The sequence below is a fragment of the Scaptodrosophila lebanonensis genome, unplaced genomic scaffold (assembly GCF_003285725.1).
Source record: "Scaptodrosophila lebanonensis strain 11010-0011.00,11010-0021.00 unplaced genomic scaffold, SlebRS2 tig00001415-arrow-pilon, whole genome shotgun sequence".
NCBI classification, from domain to species: Eukaryota; Metazoa; Arthropoda; class Insecta; order Diptera; family Drosophilidae; genus Scaptodrosophila; species Scaptodrosophila lebanonensis.
The window spans coordinates 2,903,063-2,919,579 of NW_022060742.1; positions in this window are offsets into that span (position 1 = coordinate 2,903,063).

Here is a 16,517-nt window from a genome sequence, read left to right on the forward strand (position 1 = left end):
ATTGGTAACAGATGCAAGGAATTTATTTTGAAATTATCCAATGTTCAATAAATGTTATTCGAAAAATCGTTGCAAAAACAATTTTCTTCAGCTGGATTTAAGATTCGAGCCACACTGCGTCGTCGCCAACGTCGGCATTGCCTTTTAAGGCATTCGAGCTGTTGCGCATGCGCCTGTCGCGCTATCAATTTCAGTCAGCGTGCCAAGGGTGTGTGTGTGTGTGTGTGTGTGTGTGAGAGTCTGTGTATTCAGGTCATTCGCATTTTCACATTTTAAGGCGTGTTTGCATGTTGATTTTTCTTTTAAAATGCATTTTTTTTATTTTCATTCTTCTTTTTGGATTTTTGTATCAAGCATCGCCCGATTTTTGCACTTGTTGTTTAACTTTTACTGTCAGCGACTACAGTTCACGCCTCCTGGCTATGAACGCTACTCGGACCGCCTCCTGCAGCCTCCAACCGCATGTGTGTGTGTATGCTAATGATAATGACATGTTGCTTGCAACAACTTGTTGCATGGATGCCGACGCCACCACCATCCTCGTCGTTGTCGCCGCTGCTTTGATGAAGCGATTTTTACTTTGTTTGTTGCTTAATTGCGCCAAAGTCATTAATAATCGATTAACAATGCATGGCAAGAGGACTTGCAGCTCAATGAGCTGTGAGTGAGAAGCGAACTTGGCGAGGTGCTGAAATTCGCTAAGGAAGTTGTGCAAATGTGCAGGCTTGACAATTAACCTGCATCCAGCACCGGCAATTTGTGTTTCCTGTGCGGCAGAGACTTTGCATGGCAGGCGGGCCATTTTAGCTTCAACATGACCATGAATTAGCTTAGAATGGCAGATAGCTGAGACACATAAATTGCTCAATACTGGGAAAGTATTTCCGATTACACGTTAAGTCTGTTGGCTTCAGTTTTACGTATTTGCGACAAATATATGACAATTATTTTAAAGTAGAGATTGTCATAGAGAGTAAAGTTTTCTGTGATCTACGGCTCGACTGTTTGCTTTTCAGTATTTTTTGCCTTAGCTACTGCGGATTGTAGCTCTACAATCAATAAGAAGGCCAGGGATGTAAGGACTTGTCAACTGCCCACTAACATTCTCAAAAGATAGTTCAGAATCAATTTCTTTCGTGGACTTAACTGAGCTTTATGTAACATAAATAAATAAAACTAATATTCCCCCTAAAAATACTAAAAATAGAATATAAGAATATCAAAAAGTTTTTGTTATAGGTCTTTTAATACAGTTTGAATCAATAGTGTTAGTCCTATAGCTAATGGATGAATTATATTGGCAACCAACCATTTTTTCAATCGTTCCTTTTGTTGTAAGTCATACGTCGATAGGCAACCATTTCCCCTAGTGTTCTTTTTATTCTTGATCCACATTCATCTTCGATTTATGTTGTTTCCAGTACCTTGAGGACTAACAAGAAACTAGTATCTCTTTTCTCCTGAACAGAAGCCAAACATATACTATAATTTGCACAATTCCTTTCGGCGTTGCCCTCAATGTAAACCTCTATTTCTTTAGGAAATTTTGAAATGTATGAATTAAATATTTGAATTATTAAGATATGGAACTGGTACGAACGCGAAGAGAAGAAAGGCATATTAAAAGGATTGCCGAAAATCCAGCGTAGACGTTAAGCCACTTCTCGTTTAGTTTATTGCATGTGTGGGCAGTATAGATAATTTATTTATTTATTTAGTACATCAACAATAATTCTGTCGATTAGTATCTGTTGTGGGCCTAATCAGTGTTAGTTAATCAGCCACAAGCATCTAATAGCCAGATCCAATCAATGGGCCCACGCTCAGCACGCTATCTGAATGGACAGCGCCATCATAGAGTTCCATAAAAGGCGACTTTTCACTTGCTATAGCGAGACGTGGCTCAAAAGCAGCAGGTGTCTAATTGATTGAGTGGCTGACTAGCTGACTGGCTGACTGCTTGACTGACTGATTGACAGCTGGAGACATGCGATAGCTGAGCATTTAGCCGACGACTAAACTGCAATGCACGAACCTCCACAAGCGTTCACGAACCTCCGCGTACAATGCAATTCAATATATCAAGCGAGCATTTATTGTTTGTCACTCCAGCTGTCAGGCGTGTGAGGATGGCCAAGGATAGACATCCTCCCCAGCAACAGAAATAACAATAGCAACTACTGAATGGTGTCAATCGATGCAAACTTGGGGAGGCACTAGGTGAGACGGAGTGGAGTTTCCTTGAGGAAGCGCAACGTCAACGGATGTTTGCACGGCCTGAATATCAAGTTAAATGAAGGCTGTGGCAGCCCAAGGAAACCGATGCTGCAGCTGGAACTGGAGCTCGAGCTGGAGCTGGAGCCTCGTCCAACGCAAGACAAGACAAGACAAAGGAAATTGAATAACCGCACATGCAGAGAGGGCCAGAGAGGGCCATAGTGGGGCAGGGGGAGAGAGGGAGATTCTGCAATAATAAATGCCCAATGATGATATCTATGACAGGGGCAGACAAAGGAACCAGGCGGCCAAGTCATCGTATGGTACAAAGCAAAGCACAAAGACCTGCTTTGAGCTGCCAGTGGGGGCCTTTGCATTCACTCTAAGCCATGGAGGCAGCAGGCGGATGGGAAGGAGTCGAGCTTGCCATTGCCTGTAGATTTATGAGCAATTGTCAGACGATGTGTTGGACGCCCGGCTCTGGCCGCAAAGTAGCAGCAGCTGAGCAGCAGCTGAACATTTAAAAGTTTCAGGCACAACACAACCTCAAGACCAAAAAGTTCATTGCACGAATGCCAAATGAAAACTGGACGCAAATCTAGCAAATCTCTTTCTGTCTGCCAAGCTACATACCTACCTTTCTACATACATACATATACAGTTGCGCCCCACACTGCGCTTTAGGCTAATGAGTTGTCAACACATTTTGATGACAAGCAGACAGACAAACGAAGAGGAAAAAAAAACAAGTAAAAACGCTAAAGTCGGGTGTCCCGACTTTGAAATACTCTGTACATATGCTTACAATAATTATAGAAAATAAAAAAAATTAAGAAAATTAAAAAAAAATGTGCATCGATTTTATTCGAGTCTGTGTAAACGTGTTCGCAGTCAACCCAAGCACCAACATCAACAACAGCTGCGGGCAGCGCTTGAGCAGCACTGGAGCAGCAAATATATTTATGGCTATAACTTCTTGTTAAATTCCCAAATTTGAGTTCAAAATTCCAAGAATTACGGGAGTTACGATTTGCGGGGGAGAGGGGGGAGGGAGGGAAATTCCAAAATATACATTTTTTGCGTATTCACATAAGGCATTTGGGGGGGGAATCAAAAAAATAAAACAAACTCGTATAGCGTACACACATAAGGCATCTTTGTGCAAAATTTGGTGTCTCTATCTCTTATAGTCTCTGAGATCCAGGTGTTCATACGGACGGACAGGCGGACAGATATACAGACAGGGCTAGATGGACTCGTCGCTTCCTTCTGCCTATTACATTTTTCAGCTCCCGCAAACCTAATATACTCTTGTACATTTCATGTACAGAGTATAAAAATGAAATAAAACTGCAGCTGCGACTCCGACTCCGACTGGGACTGCGATTGCGACTGTCTGGGCAGATAGCAAGCGTCCTGGCGGTTGCGGGTTGTTGACTTTGGAGGCAACGCCTCCGACGCTGTCAGTGTCAATGTTGAGTCAAATGTTGAACTAGCACTAAACAGCTAGACAGTAAATGGCACTCGCTCGGTGTGCTGGCCACTCTCCATGGATGAATCACTGCTCTGCCCACAAAACTTCCGCCTGCTCATAAATGTTACTGTTAGCCCACAAATGGCGTTTGAATAACGGCCATAAAAGCGCTTCGATAGCCGTGAAGGATGCCACGACTCTTGTGACTCATCATTAGCCGCAGAGCTTAGTTTAGCGCAGTGCCTCTGAAACTGTGAGCACATTCGCTTGCAACTGTTTGCAATTCAGTTTCATTAAAAACCAATTAAATTAGCTCTATCGCCATACTAATTTGATATTTCAACATCACTTCTCGTTTATTTTTATTTGTTTCCCCCTTTCTTTGTTTGTTTGTTTGTTTTCGCTCCGCACATGTTTCTAATTGCAAAATGTTCAACCATAAGCTCTAAATTTTGTAACGCCAATCCCCCCCTCCATGGCTCTCTGTAGTCTAGTGAGTTGCCCAAACTTGGCAGCTGTGGGGCTTCAGTTTTCGAGCCGCTAATTGCGCTTTGGCTAGCAAGCATAGCAAGATGGCCTAATGAGCTCGGACCCCGCATATGTGTGTGGGAGTTCAAAACAAAGAAGATGCTCTTCAAAAGCTCCGGAAATGTTTAGCAATACACGCATTGGGGTCACATAAGTTTAAATCGTTATCTATTAATTAAATTACTAAAAGATGGGGCTGACTGCGACAACACTAAATCGGAAGCATTAGGAAACAGTGTATGTGGGGATCTACGAGTCACAATCATGCAGTCTTTTAAAGATCAATGTGAGTTCAAATCTCAGAGTTATCATAAAACTTAATAACTGTCCGACCTAGAACGGACCTTAAATAAAGCTTAAAGATTTCCAAAAAATAATAATAAAACGATCATGTGTGAGGTTTGCTCCATTTACTAATCGCTAATATATATACTATATGACCAGTTCGAAGACTTTAGGGTTTATATACTTCATTAGAAATGTGTAATTTACAACAATTTTTCTTGTAATGCAAGGCAAAAAAGAAGATTTTGAAATGAGGAAACAAATTTGTTTACCCTAAGCAAACGAATTAATGCTCTTAATACATATGTACATATGTATGTAAGAAAATGGTCAGACAAACTAAATAGTTTGCATTGCATTGATTGTCATGAACAGAATTCTAAGCTGAAAACTGTCTGCCTGTCTGACCGTAGCTTAAACTGAAAAGCCAACTCAAACAAAACAATTAAAATTATTTATCACGAAGCATATACTATGCGTAGCTTTGAAAACCAACTGATAACGAAAGCAATCAAATATTGGTTTAAGAATGAAATTTGTTATAATAAGAAGACATCGAATTTTACGGACTTTGCTATCATCTACACTGATAAAAAAAGCACGGAAATTTCAATATTTACACGTAGATTAAACTATTTTTACCATCGATTTTGCACCATCGTGTGTTTTAGTAAATAAATTTTAAAATGTAATATTAAAATATTAAATATAAAGTGTGACGATATTAAATCACAATGTGGAGACGTGGGTTTGATTCACGCCAAAGATTTTTTTTTATAATTATAAAATATTTGTTCAACTTTTTTGTCTACGTTACTGTTTTTTTAACTCTTTTCAACATTATGAATTAATTTTTTTGATGTCTTTTATGCCTTTTAGTACAGATATAGTCTGGATCAATATTAATATAAAAAGTGAGAAGCAGCCGATTGAATAACACATACTTAACGACCATATCTGTATGTCAAGCGGTTAGACTTTGTATTTATACCACACAACCGCTGAAAACCGACTTGAGAATTGCAGTCAATCGAAATTTAATATATTTCTAGTATATAAAGACTACAAAAAACTTCAAAATAAAGTTCATGAAGTGTGTGCATATTAATATTTAATATGGTTCAACATTAAATTGAATATGACGGACTTTAATAACGAAGTTTTACACTTTGTTTCGAATATTATTCACATTACATTCACTAATTGAATATGTTTTTAGTAAAATTTACGATGTTTATATTTGATTTGAATATGAAATAGATGAACATTAAATTTAATATGAAAATATTCATCCGTACTATGCAACTTTTTTATCAGTGTATTATTATGTATTTTATTTAAATTATTATTTATTTTAGGGTGCTAGTCAGAGTGGAAATTGGTTTCATTATTTTTCTAGCATTGGCGCTAGATGGGGAGTTTAAGTTTTACCTCGAATTCACATTTAATAACAATTGGGTAATAAGAATGCCGCCTCAAAACACTTGCCCCATATTAAGCTTTAGTGGCAACCTTCTGAGCAATCAGAAAAAGAAAGAAAGCCAAGCATTGTGGCAGAAACAGCTGCGAAAACGGTAACAAGGCAGGCATAAACGAATGGCGGCAGGCACTAACAAAAGTCAATGTACTGGCTGGCCAGGCCAGGCCAGCAGCAAAGATTGTGTAATATTTTTAACAATTTAATAATGCCGGCAGTGGAGTTCGGCCTAGTCGAGTCGACTGTTTTCTTTTCTTTTCGTTTTTTGTTTTTTTTTTCCCCCAGCAGCTGACGGCCGAACAACTCGAAATTGCCTACAAAATGAAATGTCTGTTGCTTGTTGGCCCAGAAAATGGAGCCAGCCACTTGGCTGCCGGAACTAACAGAGCAACATGTGCAGTTGTTGTTGCAAGTGCAACTCCAACTGCAACAATAACAACAACAACAGCATAAGTAACTTTTTGCCCCTTGGGCGCCCTGAAGTGTGAGCCAACAAATTGCCAAGGGCCAAGAGTTTCTATATAAAATTGTCTATTTATAGCTAAAGATCTTTAAATGACTCCATTTCATTGCCCGGCATGGATGTGGTTGCGTTCTCCGGCAGATGAAAATGAAAGCAGCGCCAGGAGAAACCTAATTAATGACCAAGTGCAGGGAGAATATCTGTCTATCTATCAGTTTGAAGTATAATGTGAGGTATTGTGTAATAGCATGTGCATTAGCTTCGCCCACCCATTTCCAAAAGGAAATGCGCATCACTTGTGGCTACTGAGGTGGTGTTTTGGAAATCTCAGCAATGAACATGAAACCAATGAAACCACAAATAAGCGAGATGACGCTGCCAAGATCATAAACTAAAAGCATTTGATGATAATGGCCTGGAATTGAGATCAGCGCAGATGATTTGTGGCTTAGGCACATGTGAGTATATACACTGAAAACAATTTGGTCATGTAGTCAAAAAACAAAGGTTCATATTCTATTTGTTTATCTAAAAAAAACGAAGTTATTTTTAGTTTCAAGATCTTTACTTTCTCAAACAAAATGTAAATTTGAGATTTACTATATAGTCCGATTAATATTGTAATGGGAGTCGGTATTAGGGTTTTATAACGCATGTACGTTTGGGGGAATTACTCTAAGGAATATAGTTTTAGCATAGTTGGTATTCATACTAAAAAGTATGGGTATCTGATATGGTGAAACCAGCTAAAGCTTCGTCCCAACTCATCAACCTATCTACAAGTATCTCTACCATTCTGCCAGAGTTTTTTTAAGAAACGTTTTAAAATCATCCTGGACTTTTAAAATAACTTCAGTCTGCCTTCGGCGTATAAATAAAAAAAAAGGGTAGCTAAGAGAGTAAACAGTATAAGACAGATTGTTGAAACTATTAGCAGTTCTATTCCGTATCTTTTCTTTTCATACAACTTCTTAGTTTATTCAAATCTTTTGAATAATATCAGTAAAAATTTAACGATGTTTAATGTTCTGTTTGTACATTCATATTTAAGCATCTATTGCTTATAAATTGAAGGAAACTATTCATACCAAATCTCAGATACGATATAAGGCGGAAGAAAGTTAAATGTTCGTCTCTTCAATCCCACACGAAATTCTTTATGTATCGTCAATCCAATATGTGTGAAAATGGTTATGATTTGAAAACTTCCACGACTATAGTGTGATCTTGCTTTTAGTTTTATTTCTTTAGCGCATAGTGTACGAACATAATTCAATTAATGAAAGTTCAAAGCGAAAGGGTCGTGAAGACGGGTGGCGGCGAGGGGAGTCCCAGAGGGCATAGACTGGAAAGAGTGATAACAGAGCGCTGAGCGAATGAGGGGCGCCCAACGGGCTTCCAATTGTCATGCTAATGAAGTAGCTCGCAATTCCCTCAAGTGCTCGACTTTGTCGCGGCCTCACACTACAAGTATTACGAGTAGGTGATTAACCCATGGCAGTCACACGTTTGACTCCAGAGCGCCCAACATTATTCTTTCCTTTCGCCCGCAGAACTTTTCACCATTTCCACTAGTTTATTTTCAATTTTTATTTATTCCACGTACAGTTCGCTAGCTTTGGTTATTTCTGTTTGTCTGTCTGTCTGTCTGTCTGTCCGTCCGTCTGTCTGTCTGTTGCTCTGTTTGTACGTCTCATTAGCGATGTCGCGTCACGTTTTTCCTTTGATTTGTGTGAATGCATGTGGATGTATGTGTTTTGTGGCCGTGTGGGCGTGAAAATGCATTTATGTAAATGCCTTGGCCCGCCCGGCAAATGCAGATGGGAATGGATTTGCTTTCGAACATTTGTCACACATTTCGCGTATCAATAACTGACCAGAATTAAGCCCCAAAGTGGAAAATGTTTCACAGTTGAGTGAAATTATTTGGTAAACTATATAGAAGGCGAGATGGATCCCAAAAATTAAAAATAATATCAAGTTTTAAACCTGTGTATGGAAGTCTGATGTGTTTTATTTTTTCTAAGAGATGGAATTTTAAAACTACTGCTTTCAACTAGGGTTACGATCAGCCATACAAACATTTGCATGCAATTTTGTCGGATTCTACAAGTATGTCAAAAAAAACCTGATAAAATTCTACTAAAATAAAATTGCCTGCCACAAAAAACTTCTTCGCAAATTAGTTTTCGGAGCATATTTGTAAAGTAATACAAATTTGTATGCAAATTTTAAAAATATTTGTCTTTAATAAGATCAGCATTGATTGTTTTCTATGAAAAACTGAGGCCTTGCTTTACCATAACTCATATTCAAAGCTATTTGATCAAAATGGAATCTTGTGTATTAAAAAAACACGACTTAAATGCAAATATTTTAAAGGTTTTCAATTATTGTAATGCCAATCATTCAAATTCTCTTCAAATGTCAATAAATTACAAAATATAAAATATCCAACCACCGTACATAGAACTCGAGAAATTGGTATAATGAGCAGAATTAGGAAATGGATAGTAGGTAGAAGAGGTGGTTTTAATTATAATTTCCTTGCTTTTGTCTTTCCTTTTTGATCCTCTGCCTTCCCACAATGTTCTCGTTCATTTTCCAACAGTTTTGAAAACCGAACTCTTTGCCGGGTGGAACAACAAAACCAGCACCCCCTTCCCCCCACAGGAGTCTCTCCCCACTCTTCGCCTACAAAATTAGTTTCTATTGCAACTCAAGTGTCACTTGAAATCACCTGCTATCGCAGTAAATGGAATTGATAAGGATTAGCACCTATACATTGATTATTATTGTTTATTAATGTTTACTTCTTGCATACTACAAGTATAGTATGCAGCCACAAATGTTGCCCATCCATGCAAATAGTATGTCAAGTATGTCAAAAAAAACCTGATAAAATTCTACTAAAATAAAATTGCCTGCCACAAAAAACTTCTTCGCAAATTAGTTTTCGGAGCATATTTGTAAAGTAATACAAATTTGTATGCAAATTTTAAAAATATTTGTCTTTAATAAGATCAGCATTGATTGTTTTCTATGAAAAACTGAGGCCTTGCTTTACCATAACTCATATTCAAAGCTATTTGATCAAAATGGAATCTTGTGTATTAAAAAAACACGACTTAAATGCAAATATTTTAAAGGTTTTCAATTATTGTAATGCCAATCATTCAAATTCTCTTCAAATGTCAATAAATTACAAAATATAAAATATCCAACCACCGTACATAGAACTCGAGAAATTGGTATAATGAGCAGAATTAGGAAATGGATAGTAGGTAGAAGAGGTGGTTTTAATTATAATTTCCTTGCTTTTGTCTTTCCTTTTTGATCCTCTGCCTTCCCACAATGTTCTCGTTCATTTTCCAACAGTTTTGAAAACCGAACTCTTTGCCGGGTGGAACAACAAAACCAGCACCCCCTTCCCCCCACAGGAGTCTCTCCCCACTCTTCGCCTACAAAATTAGTTTCTATTGCAACTCAAGTGTCACTTGAAATCACCTGCTATCGCAGTAAATGGAATTGATAAGGATTAGCACCTATACATTGATTATTATTGTTTATTAATGTTTACTTCTTGCATACTACAAGTATAGTATGCAGCCACAAATGTTGCCCATCCATGCAAATAGTATTTCTGTCGGATCTATGTACAAAACCCTTAAACGAGAGCACTTTAATTTGTCGGCATTATTAGTTGGCATCGATTTCTTCAGTCAACTTCAACCACAAATCATTGAACGAAGAGTGAAAAAAGAGGAAGAAATTTAACAAATTTCTTTTGTTTGTTTGTCGTCTTTCGAATGCCGCCGACATCGTAGTCGCCTCAAACTCAGAAATTATGCAAATTCATTGAAAACGAAAGGCATTTCTGTACCATAATGAATTCATAGATTCGATTTTGCGTATTTGTTTATAACAATTTGCCATGCACATGAGTTATTTATATTTCTGTTGTTGCTTTTGTTGTTCGTTGGCGTGGCATTTGCGGTTTGGCATTCAATTATTATACAATGATTAGATTTTGAATACAATATAAATTCATATTAAATACATATTTATATTGAATGTGTTGTGTTGTGTAGGTGAGACATAAAAAATTGCCCTCTAAATGAATTTATCTGCTAGTTTCATGTCTTTTATTATAAACAAGAGAGAACGCTACAGTCGAGCAAGCCCGACAGTGTAATACCCTGTACCCAGGTAAACTTCCGTCACTGAGTTATATGCGCCCATAGCAGCAGCAAAAAGAGGAAGAAGAAGAGCGAACTTGTTGCTGCAGTTTGGGGAGGTTGAACTGGCGAGAATTTGTTTGGCTAATAACTTTTCTTAGAATTGACCGAATTGAATAAAATTTTACACAATAGTAGACAATTATATATTAATTATGTGTGCAAAGTTTGGTTTAGGAAGCATTTGAAATGTGGACGCTATTGACGAAATTCTGTAGCGGGGGAAGGGGGGGAAAATTAAAAAAAAAAAACATAAACTCGTCCTTACTCGGACCTAGGAGAATCTGGATGCCAACTTTGGTTATTCTAGCTTTTATAGTTTCTGAGATCCTTGCGTTCATCCAGACGGACGGACAGACGGACAGACGGACGGACATGTCTAGATCGATTTCTCTCGTCATGCTGATCAAGAATATATATACTTTATGGGGTCGGAGATGCTTCCTTCTGTATGTTACATACTTTGCACAAACCTAATATACCCTAATATACCCTACAGGGTATAAAAATATTCATTGGAACTTGATAAATTGATTGCGAATTACGGCTTTTAAGTGTTCTAAAAATTGAATACATCTTTTGCCTAAATAAGGTAGGAACTTTAAAAACAATTGTGAATATTTGTTTGAAAATATTGATGTTTATATTTTTTTACTATCCATCCTGAAGAGGTAAAAGTCAAAGCGACAAATGTATATACGGGCAAGCTTGAACAAGAGAGAACGCTACAGTCGAGCAAGCCCGACAGTGTAATACCCTGTACCCAGGTAAACTTCCGTCACTGAGTTATATGCGCCCATAGCAGCCGCAAAAAGAGGAAGAAGAAGAGCGAACTTGTTGCTGCAGTTTGGGGAGGTTGAACTGGCGAGAATTTGTTTGGCTAATAACTTTTCTTAGAATTGACCGAATTGAATAAAATTTTGAACAATTATATATAAATTATGTGTGCAAAGTTTGGTTTAGGTAGCATTTGAAATGTGGACGCTATTGACGAAATTCTGTAGCGGGGGAAGGGGGGGAAAATTCCAAAAAAAAAAATAAACTCGTCCTTTCTCGGACCTAGGAGAATCTGGATGCCAACTTTGGTTATTCTAGCTTTTATAGTTTCTGAGATCCTCGCGTTCATCCAGACGGACGGACAGACGGACGGACGGACATGTCTAGATCGATTTCTCTCGTCATGCTGATTCAGAATATATATACTTTATGGGGTCGGAGATGCTTCCTTCTGCATGTTACATACTTTGTACAAACCTAATATACCCTTTTTACCCTACGGGTACAGGGTATAAAAATATATGAACTGGAATATGTCCGTCTGTATGAACTTCAAGAACTTTTGCACCAAAATATCTAGCGCATCAAACTTAGTGCGTGTATATAGATATGCCTTATTCATATGCACAGCAAGTTTATTACAAGTCGTATATAGTCTCATTACTTCATATGACGGCCATAGGAACGATCAGTGCAAAAATCATTCTTAGTGGGACAGGTTTTTGGCATTGATCCGACTTGCTCCCTAAGCCATTCATCAGAAATAGGAAAAACCGTGCCATTGTTCCAATAAATTATTTAGCTAATTATTTTGAATTTATGCGGCCATTAAACAATGACGGGAAGAAAACTATTAAGCAATAGGCAAAAACCCAAAATGAGCTCGAATTGTTCTTTGCGGGCAATACAAGTAATTACTCGATAATGCTGCAATAAACAAAAGTTTTTAATCGTGAACTTATTTATTACTCCACTTGGAATTATGGATGTTTCCGTTTCTACTGTCAATTCGATTGTAGCCGATAGCCTTATGTTGAGAAAATTAAATTAAAATTCCGTATCGTTTCCGGGCATTGAATTCGCGCTAAAACGGCTAATAGCTGCAGGCGTCCGGTCTGTTGTTTTAGCCAACTTCAATTACAGCCTTTTCGCGCTGATTTATCAAAACCGATTGCGATTTGTCGAAAAAAAAAACAGAAAGAGCGCCCTCGACCCCAAAATCTGGACGAATAATTGCGTCTTCATTAAGACTCTTTATCAAATTTCTAGCCTAACGAGTTAAAAGTGCCAGGTGCCAAACATTTAATAGGAGCATGTATAACTGTTATTAACATAACGCTGCCAAAAATCCAAGACAACAAAATGCATGAAGCGTGACCAAAACAAAAGTCGCGACACGACAAGCGGTCGACAAAAAAACAAAAACAGCAACTTTAAAGGAAAACACAATAAACAAAAAACAACGCCAAACAACCATTTTAAACAATAGACAGCTTTAAATGTCTAAGTGCAAATACAACTAAAGCAGCATCAACAATAACGTGTGAGAGGCTGTGGCCGAACATAAAAATTAAAGCACGAAAATGGTTTATCAATCAGTCGAAGACGAAATACCCTGAACAATTACGGGATACAAGCATAAGGGAATCCATAATTTTTATAAACAAATAATATAAAAAAACAACACCCTACTCAAGCTAGTCGGATAACTGTCCTTGGTGTTGTGTTTATCTAAAAATTTGTTTCGTTGGTAGTGTGGATTCGTCTTCCCTTTAAGGTCGTCTTTATTCCCTGTAGACCTACAAGAAATGTTCTTCCTTTACTCCTTAATCGTTTGATATTATAAATTTATTTCGTTGGTAGTGTGGATTCGTCTTCCCTTTAAGGTCGTCTTTATTCCCTGTAGACCTACAAGAAATGTTCTTCCTCTACTCCTTAATCGTTTGATATTATAAGTCACACTGGAAGAATTCATCTAAAGACAAGACTTTTAAAACATAACATTAAACTAATCCTTTTATTGGTTGTAAGAAATACATATATAATCAACCGATTTGTTAAGTAAATGTAAAGCTTTAAAATTTAGAATTTATCGAAATTTTCGTAATCGTCACATTTAGGATTATTATTAGGAATCAAATTAACAAATTTCAAAGGGAAATTAAAAGTAGAATATGCGAATTAACAAAATTCGGATAAAGAAAAGGGCACTTCGAAAAATTAGGCTTAGTAATTTCTTGGATTACGCTTTGTTGCTAAAATAACATTTTGTAAATTACTGAATGAATTAATCAATAGAAATAAATTATATTAGTCTTCAAAAATTGCATAGTTTTTTATTAAAAATGTACATACATTTTTTAAAAGACAGGACCTACAGCATAATTGAAAAACATGAAAGTATTACAATTCTCATCAATAATTTGCTGACAACTATTGACTACGAGGCGAGAAATTGACATTTTATCTACTCGTTTGGCTTTCGCTTGACTCCCCACTCCCAACCAATAATAAACTACGGATCAAGTTTAAATTCTTGGCAGCTATCTAAGCGTTACAAGCATCTGGCTAAAGGGTAAACAAATCGGAAATCGCCGCTTTTGCTTTACGCTGATTCAGCAAATTGTTCAATGGAGACTCGACTCAGCGGCGATTTGTTTTGGGTTTTTTTTTTTGATCGTACGTCGTTTTATTAGATGTTGTTGTTGTTGTTGGTGCTGTCGCCGAATTTGTGCAGCGAACAAGAAGCAGAGCAAGAGGAGGGGCAGACAGGTAGGCGGACGGCAATGGGAAAGGGCAGGCAAGGGTTGGAAGACGCAGACATGCTTCACCATCGTGTGAACAGATATTTGTCTACCTGTGCGGAACTCTTATGTCGCGTCTCTTTATTTAATAAAGTAGAGCTAATTATTCGGTACTAACCTTTTGTTTAAAGCTTAAGCACAATGCCGATATGCGAAATGCAAGTTCTTGCAATTATCGAACAATTTAAAGAATTTTGCATTAAATAAGAATTTACGCGCACACATACACACACACACGCACACACCACCTTCTCACATGCATATGCAGCTGCCGCAGCTGTTTGTTGTTGTTGTTTTTATGGTTGCCGGCGCATTCAATTCAAGGAAACAATTGCACGCTCTTGTTTGTTGTTGTTGTTGCTGCTGTTATTGAAAAATCGGGTGGCGCATTAAAAGTATTGACACACACACGCACTCGAATAACTAGCAGCTCGTATTAACTTCAGATAATAATTAGCTTAATGCAATCTGCTTTTGCAAAGGCGTGCAATGAAATAAAACAAAATGCGCGCGCGTCTCACACCAACAATAAACTACGACGACTCGAGACACAAACACACGCACCAGCGAAAATGCGAACAACCGCAACACAACCTTACACGTCGGCGAATGCAATTCGACTGATGGTACGCCATGGTGGTGGGATACGCTGGCCGCAGTGGCATATCGATGACTTGGCACAGTTCGCAAGCCGCTATCGATACTTTTTTTTAAAAAAGCGCAACCGTTTCGCATGAAGGGTTTGGTTAACACAATGTGTGAAATTTAACAACAAAGAATATGCTTTTATGAACTTTTGAAATTTTAGTTATACAAACTTTTACTACCCTTTTTAGCTCAGAAATGAGCAATTAGCAATTATTGTAAATATAAGCGATTAATAATGAACTATTGTGGACTTAGTACCCCAGCAACTTAGTTCTTGATGGCTACAAATACTGCAGCCACTTTCTGACGTCATTTGTAGAGTTAAGGCATGCAGTTCTTATCAACTCATAATTTTAATCAATAAATGCTTAAACACAAAAAAATCTACCTATTTTGAAAATGCTAACAAATTAAATCGGCTTTATTTGAAATTGTAATGTAAATTGTCAGCAAATATTTTGCACACAAATTTGTGTTATTTTACAGTAGGCTTGATTCAAATAATTAATACCTTGATATTCACGACATATGCATATAAGTTCGACAAATTTATCTTATCTCACCGTAAATTCAAAAATTCCAAAAAATATAAAGAAGTTAAATTTAACGTTCCCCAACTTGTCTGCTCCGATTAGAATAGCTTAATATCAAAACAGTAAGCACATTTATTCAATTTGCAAAACAAACAAATAAAACGGAAAATATGACAAATATTCAAAATTATAGAAGAAACGAGTTGTGCTGGTTTTCGGCATAAGCTTACTCAAGAGTAAGCTCTACAATTATTTCAAGAAACAGATCTTCCATTGACAAGACCAATTCAGTTACTCTGCTTTTCAGCACAACATTCAAATCCGATAGTAGAGCATCAACGTATTAAAATATATCGAGTGGCGCCAGCTGTAAATGCATTCCACCTCTAATATGGCAGCACTCGCATTGGAGCTGCCCACCTATCGCTCTCGCGTTGCCAACCATAGAGCTGCCAACTTAGCACGTCAGCCCAGCTGCGCGCGAATTCAAATCAAATATGTGCGTTAACGTCATGCAGTTTAATTGTGTTAGCCATAAAATAAAATTAGTACACAATATGACGGTTAGTGGCAAGCGGCGCTAACAAAACTACATTGCAATTTTTGTTGTTGTCAGCTTTATTTTGTTGTTTCAATGTTTTGTTTCAGCTTTTTGCATTTTTCGTAAAAATATACACATGTGACATAATTTAAACAAATGTTAATAAAAAAATATATGTATATATATATATATGTAGTGTATGTATGCGCAATTCATTTGCCTGCGAAGGTAATAAGCAATGCAAATTAACTTAATTGCTATGCATTGGGTTCTATCTGTCAGTTAAATTGAACTTTTTCGTACGCAAAACTTTTAAAAGGCTTTGCTTGTTGCTGCAGCTGCACAATATGTTGCTCTTTTAGTTGTTGTTGTAGCTGCTTCAGACTAAATGGCTGCTTCGGTAGTTGCTGCTGCAGTTGTTGTTGCTTTTGTTGTTGCTGCTGCTGCTGCTGCTGCTGCTTCTGCTGTTGTACATTTGGGCAATAATTGCTTCTAGCCAAGGGCTTCGCTTTTGCAAGCAAACTGTTTTAGC